Source organism: Anneissia japonica, unplaced genomic scaffold (assembly GCF_011630105.1).
Source record: "Anneissia japonica isolate Jap-2015-1 unplaced genomic scaffold, ASM1163010v1 scaffold287955_len215512_cov160, whole genome shotgun sequence".
NCBI classification, from domain to species: Eukaryota; Metazoa; Echinodermata; class Crinoidea; order Comatulida; family Comatulidae; genus Anneissia; species Anneissia japonica.
The window spans coordinates 184,337-193,351 of record NW_022747665.1 but is presented as its reverse complement, the minus strand read 5'-3'; the positions used below and the strand labels follow the sequence as shown (position 1 = coordinate 193,351).

General features: G+C 35.9%; 1 long non-coding RNA gene across 1 annotated transcript in view; it reads left to right on the top strand.

Annotated features, from left to right (window-relative positions):
* Positions 1-7,432, top strand: part of LOC117120556 — a 23,347-nt gene extending 15,915 nt beyond the window's left edge. The window contains exons 2-4 of the long non-coding RNA XR_004447379.1: positions 4,446-4,488; positions 5,561-5,635; positions 6,297-7,432. This is a non-coding gene — a long non-coding RNA (uncharacterized LOC117120556). The remainder of the gene's footprint in view (positions 1-4,445; positions 4,489-5,560; positions 5,636-6,296) is intronic.
* The last annotated feature ends 1,583 nt before the right edge of the window (positions 7,433-9,015 follow it).

Genomic DNA, 9,015 nt, shown 5'->3' with positions numbered 1-9,015 from the left:
TCATATTCCTTGATGTAGTTGGGTAAATGTGAATTGACAGAGTTGACTTGCATGAAGTTATCGTAATTGACTGTAATTAAGCCCATCGCTTCAGCTGCAGTTCGATCTAGGATGGGAGTTAAGTCTTCTTCTACCACAACGCAGTGTACTTTGTATTTTTTTTCTGGTAGATGGGTTTCTCATCTTGACAGTTGTCCGGCCCAATGTATTCATTCCGGCATTGTTCCACATCCTCGGTTTGATCTCTTCTTTGTCAATGTTGGTGGCGTATTTCTGAGGAACCAAGTTCACTGTGGCTCCACTGTCAATTTGGAACTTTACAGGTTTGCTATCAATCTCCATGTTGCAGTATATCGGTTTACCTCGGTTACGGCTTACAGCATTGACTTCAGATATGTGACTTATGCTCTCTGCATCTGAGGAAGAGGTATATTCACGTTCAACTACATGCACTTTTCTTGTGCTTTAAAGTGGTTTTGTCGTCCGCAGTCACTGCAGGTCCTTCCACATGCGGGGCATTCTTCCTTCCGGAAAGGATGGTCTTTTCTGCAGAATTTGCAGAGTCTTGTAAAACCTCTTGGCTTTGAGGCTGCAACATGATGGATTTGTTTCTTTGATCTTTGCTGTTTAGGTTGGTATATTTTTTTTACTATAGCATCTTTATCTCTAATTGCTTTCATCTGTACTGTTTCATTTTCAATAGCTTAACAAATTTCTATAGCTCGAGGTAGAGTGAGATCATGAGTGGAAGCCATCTTTTCTCTCATTTTATCATCAGTTACACCCATCAGTAGTCGGTCCATAAGCAATTTGTCCTTCATGCATGCACAAAATCCACAGGTCTTTGACATATTTCTTAGGGTAGTGATATATTGTTCAATAGTTTCTCCCGCATTCTGGTTTCTTTTGTTGAACTTAAATTCTTGCTGCTGACCAAGGAAGTGGCTATCGAGCTGCTGCAGAATCTTATCTACTTGTTGAGCATCAGCAGGGTCATCAAATTTTAAACCATTGTATACTCTTAGTCTCGCTGGTCCTAAGCTGTGGAGTAATAATGCCGTTTTGTATGGCTGGGGTTGAGAGGCTAAATTTGTCAGAGTGCAATAATTTCCCCACATTTGTTTCCACATTTTCCATCTCTCTGCAACCTCGGCAACATCATCACCTTCTGGATTGAAAGGCGTCGGTGGATGAATCTGTGGTTTCTTGTATGCAGTAGGACCAAGGCCGGCGTTACTGGAGCTATTTGGTTCAACCTCATTTGACGCGTCGGCGTCAGGGGCAGTCGGCAAGCTCATAATGCTGATCAGTCGTGTAGGTCTAGGCCTCTAATATAGCAGTCACAGTAGTAGTAAATAGAGGGGAAATGACTCACGTACTCTACAGGAATTGTCCTTGATGTATACAGGTTTGAAGCACAATAAGTCCTGGCATTGGTGCAGGAGTAATTGCTGATTAATTCACCACCGCTGCCACCATGTTAAGATAAGCTTGTAGTTAATTATACAAGTATAGAACGATAAAATATGCTTTACTTCGTGGCGTGCGCCATTTAATGCTCACACTTTGCAACAACTTAAACCATCGTCTATAGGTGGCGGTAAAGCGTTTATTATTAAAGCGTTTAGAATATTGTTACACTACTGTTTATTTGCACTGTTTATAACATGTAAAGTTATTTCATTTGATACTTAACAAAAGTGAATTTTGTGGTTATCTATGAGTTGCATATTTTGGTTGTTGTGTGTTTGGTATGTATGTCATTCCTCTACTTTGTTAGTGGAATAACGTTTTTTAAAACTTATATCTACTATCAAAAAATGTTATTCAATGGCCATTGTTTCCGATAATCTCTCAGTACATTATTTGCATCTGTTGTGTAACTGTATTTGTTATTGATTCAATTCTTGCTTGTTACAGCTAGTATTTAATATTTGAAGATTTAAAAAAAACTGAATTTTTTCATTGGGGCCATTTCTACCTACTTGTCATTTGGGGCCATTTTTACTAGGGCCATTTTTACCGTGGGAATTTTTTCCGGGGCCATTTTTTCCTCGGCCATTTTTACCGGGGTCATTTTTATCTACATTCATCGTTCCCAAATGCTTGCGATATACATATATTATGGGTGAGAATCGAACCTACGACCTCCAGAAAATTAGCCGGCGCCATAAGCACTAGACTACTTAGCTTGCGCTTAATGAATAGTGCTGAGTAGGAAAAACTTTCCACCAAAGATCTTATAATTGCAAGATATAATAGCGCTCTCCACAATTCTACTCTTAACAAATAGAAGCGTCTATGTTCAGTAAAGTAGAAAATAATTGTAATTGAGAGAGGGCGTCCTTGTCACTATGGTGGTAGAGTTCCAACTCTATATGGCGGTTGTTCTAGAATTTGCACGTAGATGTCAAAAATGCAAATGTAATTGTAATGGCGGGACTCCAGATGGCGCCCTATATTGCTTTGTTACTGTTACAGAATTTGCACAAAGAAATCGCGGAGAACGCCATCATGTATATTATAAGATCTTTGCTTACTACCGAATAATTTAAAACGAGCGGTACTGGATAAAAACAACTTGATTTCTTGCTTCGAGCGAGGTATCCATTCGTAGACGTTTATGAAGACAACCTATCTAATAGCTGAGACAACTATAATACATAGGCTAGTTGTGACGTTGCAGTGGGAGGGGGGTGGGGCGGCTAAGGTGTCCGACTGGGAGGCTAAGTATTTATGGGTGTAACTATAGCGCGCTAAGGTGTCCGACTGGGAGCTAAGTATTTATGGGTGTAACTATAGCGCGCAGCGTTATCTGAGGGCCGGAAGGCCGGAGCCGGGGTGGGTATGGGAGGTGGGTGTCCCATCCTCTCAAAAAACGAGATTTTTGTTGTTTTTTTTTTCATTGGGACTTCTAGATGGCCGGAAATGGCTGGGATGGGAAAACTGGGAGGGGGCGTGGCTTCGTATGTAACGTCATGCATAATTTCAGCAATAGTATAATAGTTCGTCTTTCAGTTATAGTTCGTCCTTGACACAGAGTGAGCCCTGTTTGTAATCACACAACATAGTAAAACACAGCAACTCTATGGTACAACCAATGTAAGAAAAAATAAGTTGTCCCTGTGTAACTTTCTTTTCCAAAATTAGGATCCCTGGACCTTTAGGATCCTCGGACATTACGGGGTACTCTGTGTAGATCTACACAGAGTGAAATAATACATAGGCCGAGTTATTTTTGCGGTAGGGATTAGGCCGTAATCACAGAAAGAAATGAAAACAATTCAATGGCCTATGCTACTAGTACTACAATACTGTGCTTAGTCTGTGGATTTTCCAACCTTAATCCCATGAACAAATTATCTTACTGGAAGTAAAAATGGGCGTAATAAATTAAAATTACAACTTCTATCACAACATAACTGCTGAAGTTAAGGTTTATTACTTTTTTAGTGTTCCACAAAATTGCCGGCTATATTACACAAGAGAAGGGGAACTGAATGTTAAATATTTAATTAAATTAAACATATTAACTTTCCAATGTCTGTATTGCAATTTGTATTGTATACAATTAATGTATTAAATAACAATTAGGCCTCTACTGTAGGTCTATTAATGCAGTTTCTTTAGTAGCATAGGGCTACATTCTGCATAGGCCTAGCCTAGACAGTGGCTGCTCTGGGATACATTTTCTGGGGTGGGGGGGGTGCTAAGCTGTCCGACAGTGGTAAAGCTTGTATGCCTGAGGAGGGGGATGGTTTGGGAGATGAGATTTTTCTAAAAAATAGGGAGCTCTGAATGGCCGGAAATGGCACTTACGCAGTGTGAAAGACATATACTTTGGCTTGGTGTAGCGCAGGCCTATATTTAATTTTTTTTTTTTGGTGTGACTGCCCGACGAACTCGGCCGGGGGGCCCTTGACTTGTCCGATGGGGGTGGGGGCTTACGCCGCAGCTGCTAGACAGACAGCTACGGGTTGCTAGAAGCAACCAAAACCATGGATCTTGCCCTGTGGGCAGGCCCATCCGGATCTGTATTATTGTTACATCAATTGCCTATCATATTTATTTCATATCTTCCGTCTTTACATTAATTTAAAAAAATACATAGGCTTAATATAGGCCTACTCAACATTTACATAAACAAATTAAGTTCGCATATACTACACTAAAACGGTATCAATCAGCTTAAAAGTATGGGCAAGATAGAATTCACAAATTAATGACTAGTAGTATCAAACAGGTGCTTTAGATTAGGCATTAGGCTTTTGTTATTTTAACAGTTACATTATTTGTCAACAAATTTCTAATTTTGATTGGATGTTATTGTTTTAATCCAACCATGCATACAATAACATCCAATCAAAGTTAAGCCTCCTATTTTGAATATACCGGTTAAACAAGAGTGTTCCGTTACCTCTGGGTCCGTTTCATTATTCTTCTAGTGTGAGCAGCGGAGGAGGTTGTTAACAGAGAAAGACACAGGGGGTGAGTACCAGAGTAAACATTTAATAGGCCTGTAGGCTATTGTTATAAATATACAATGTAGGCCTTACTATTAGAAATTATTCTGATGAAGTTTACACGACTGGTTAATTAAATGTCTTAAATTGAGAAGTTGTTACTACCTTAGGTCTAGCTTTAAAAATGGCTGAATTAAAGCATTATAGCGACACGTTTAAGGATTTACTTTGCTATATCATAGCATTTTCTGAAACGATCGAGACACAGATTTAATTTGCTATATCATAGCATTTTCTGAAACGAGACACAGATTTACTTTGCTATCATAGCATTTTCTGAAACGAGACACATACGTGTTCTACTAGCATGCCGTGACTTAGTACTTAATGATTTTGCATCTTCGACGTTATCATTGTGATTCAAATAGATCTAAGTGACTGTATTTGGCTTACATATTTTCGATAGATCGAATGGGATTTGGAAAAGGTATGCTTATATAATACATTACTTGACTACCACACTGTACCACCTATTTATCATTTTTTCAAAGTTACTCATGTAACTAGTGCACTAATGACAATGTCATTTACTTGACACATGAAACTAGGTAGGCCTAATGTGGACAGAGCTTTAAGGAAGTTTAAGAGATGATTACATTTTGGGAAGAACAGGTCAAGGGTCAAGGTCACCGAGATTTTTACCCCAAGCATAAAAATGGCTTGCCTGCATATTGTTTGGTATTCATGCACAGAATAGAAAAAAAATGGAATCTCCCATCATACACCCCTTGCATATTTTTCAGGCACAGGGTGGAAAAGAATGGAATCGCCCATCATACACCTCCGGCCCATTATTCAGGCACAGGGTGGAAAATAATGGATTCACCCATCATACACCCTCTGCATATTGTTCAGACACAGGGTGGAATATTATGGAATCTCCTATCATACACCCCCTGCATATTGTTCAGGCACAGGGTGGAAAAAAAATGAAATTGCCCATCATACACAACTGCACATTGTTCAGGCACAGGGTGGAGGTATGCACGCTATAGAGTGACTGCTCTAGTTAATATTGTGTTTGTTTACATTTTTAGGGTTTATTGCTACAATGTAGGTGGACCTTCGGTTCTTTTCGGTGGCTACAAACAGTCTGGGTTTGGCAGAGACCTGTAAGTTTACCCCTTAGCTTTAGTGTTCTTGGCACAACTGTTCATGTTGAAATTGTTGTTAATTGATTATAAAGTGACTTTTTTAGGCACATGAGCCAAGGATTTTCACTTTTATTTCAATTCGACATTTTTTGATTAATTTACTTTTAGGGGAGAGGATTCATTGAAAGAATATCATGAGGTTAAAACAGTAGTCACTTTCGCGTTTAAAATTTCTTACTGAATATATATTCAATAACATAATATTTATTTCCATATAAATATCACAATTAAGTGCCTTTTTTCATTTAAGAGTTGTAACCATACTACAGTACTATACATGTTTTGGTAACGGTATTGTATACTACGATGAGGTTAATTTTCCAAGCTTCTCTCTCTAGGGCAAACTCCCATCTTAAACAAAACTCTTTTACCTAAGACCTCCCACACACAAGAGCTGTCTGCTAACTACACACATAGCTCTTGTGTGTTGTCGATTTTCTTGCGACTTCTGGCGTTTGTGGAGATCTTGCTGCAGGCTCGAAGAAACACTTCATGGGTTTGGCTTTACCTCTTACTGTAAATCCTTGTTGATTGTTTGATTGAAAGTCATACGTTGGATGTATATGACATTTTTCTTTTTTAAAATGATTTTTTTAATGTTAATTTTTTTTTCTTACAGGTAGTCATTAAAGTGCCGGAGAAGAATTCATAAACCGTATTATTGCAATAATTCATAAAAGTCTTTTTCTGACATCATTGCAGTAGTTCTAAATAATAATTTTAATAATGAAAATAATTTTAAGTTTTTGTTCTTGATTTCGAAAAGGCTAGTAATTTTCTTATTAATTAAATTTTAAAGATGTGTTTACATTCAAGTTGCTTCTTCACCAATAATTTTCAGAGTAAAAAACTATATACATTTTAAACTTTTTCCTGTTTTAGGAAAACCAGAAAACAGGGCTTTAATTTAGATTCAAGATTCAAGATTCAAGATATTGTATTTGTCTTCATAATACATAAAAAGAAATTTTGGCTGTACAGCATTTCAAAAATTACAATAATTAATAAGAAACGTATATGAACACACAGTAACAATAAAAAAAAATACAACAAGGCAAGTTACCAAAAAACTAGTCTAAAACAATAAATTTTTAAAAAGTTAGAAAGTTAAAAAATTTTAAAATAGATTAAAAAGTAAAACTTCGATTTATCTTTTAACACCGACATTAAAAATATGGATGGAATTTGGCACAAATGAGTTTCTGTAGCGACAACGCAGTGTACGAGGAGGGCAAAGTCTTATACCTGATCTATTAAAACTATAGCAACTGTGAAGGGGTTGTGTAGGGTCATTCATAATTTTGTTTATCTTAAGAGCAACACGTTTTTCATATATTTTAGACAATGGTGTAATGTTGCATTTAATAATACGCTGTGCTATTTTTCTTGCTCTTTCAATCTTTTTCTTTTTATCAATGGTTAGATTACCGAAGAAACATAACATGTTAAAACACAGAACACTTTGAATCATAGCCTGATAAAAAAAAGCACCATTATTTTGTTGTCTACTTTAAATTCTTTTAGTTTTCTTAAAAAGTATAGCCTCTTGGATGCTTTGCTAGCTAGAATTTTTGAATTTGTATTCCACTTTAGCTGATCGTTAACAATAGTTCCTAAATATTTGTTCTCAGATACTTTTTCTACAATTTCATCTTTAACTATTACAGGTTCATGATGAATAACAGATTTGCGAAAGTCAAAAATTATTTCCTTTGTCTTGCTTGCATTTAAAAATAAATTTTGCTTGTCACACCATTTAACAAATCTATTACACATCTTAATCTTGGGCATTGTCATAAAGAAAGCCGGATATTACTGTGTCATCTGCATACTTAACTATATTGTACTTGCTACTTAAAATATTAAAATAACTTGTATAAAACGAAAAAAGTATTGGAGATATTACACAGCCTTGTGGACAACCTACACTTAAAATCTTTGTGTCAGAGATGACATTATTGCACATTACTCTCTGAGGACAGTCAGTTAAAAAGTTATAGATAAAACGTACAATGATAGGTGGAATATTAAAATCAATTAACTTATTTAAAGAACATGGGGTAAAATAGTATTAAAAGCACTAGAAAAATCAAAAAAAGGTGGATCGCACATAATTCTTAGGCTTATCTAAATGTGTGTTAACATTATGAAGAAAGTACAGCAATGCGTCATCTACACCTCTATTTTTCTTATATGCAAATTGATATTGGTCATGGTTACCCGTATAACATTTCAACTTTTTTAACATTATTCTTTCAAGGCATTTAAAAACATTGGATGTTAACGCAATTGGACGAAAGTCCTTAACCTCACTTGGTTTTTTTTTTTTATTTTAGGTAAGGGATGAATGACTGATGTCTTCCAAGTACGAGGGATGGTGCCATTTACTAAAATTAACTTGAAAATTAGCGAAAAAACATTGGCTAATTGGGTGCTACAGGTCTTTAATTCTCTATTTGTAATGCCATCTGGTCCTGTGGCTTTATTTACTTTCACACCTGAGAACTCTCTTTTGACATCTATTTCACTAATGTCATATTGGTACAGAGAATTGGCAAAGAATGTTTTTTTCTTATAACTTCAAAACACAGTATAATTATGTTTATGTGTATGTGCATCAATGATACATTCAAAAAGTAAACTTTAATCAGCAATAATTGTTTTGTGAAAATAAAAATGTGAAAAACACTCTAAAGGATTGTTCAAATGTTTGATTTTTATTTTGTACAGTACAATGTAATATATCTATGAGTGTCTCAGCAAATTTCTAAGGAGCGCATAAAGGGACGGGTTAAAAAAATATTAAATTATTTCGAGTGGATGAAATATTATTTCAAGGAAATAAAATCATTTCGTTCTCAAAATAATATTTCGTTTCGAGGAAACCATTTCGAGAGAACAAAATAATATTTCGTTTTTGAAATAATATTTTGTTCCCCCGAAATAATATTTCGTTCCTACAAAATAATATTTTATTCCCTCAAAGTAGTAAAATTTTGTATAATTATGGTACACCTACAGAGCAGACATTTGTTCGGCGCATATAGTATTTTGTTGCGACTTTATCATTCGGCAGCAACTACAGCATTCGGCAACTGGCATTTGAGGAATACGTCATTTGGCAACTACATCGTTCAACAAATATATTACTTGGTGACCATGAAAAGGGGTAACACTCGTAATTTCCCACGTCTGCATATAAGACTATCTTTCTAAACTTTTTTAATCCTGCGCTTTCAGGTTGTGCTTTTACAAGTGTATACGTTCTACTTTTTTATATATAGTTAAATCATAAAATCAAGAAGTGTTGCATTATTGTATTGTGTTTTCTTTAACAA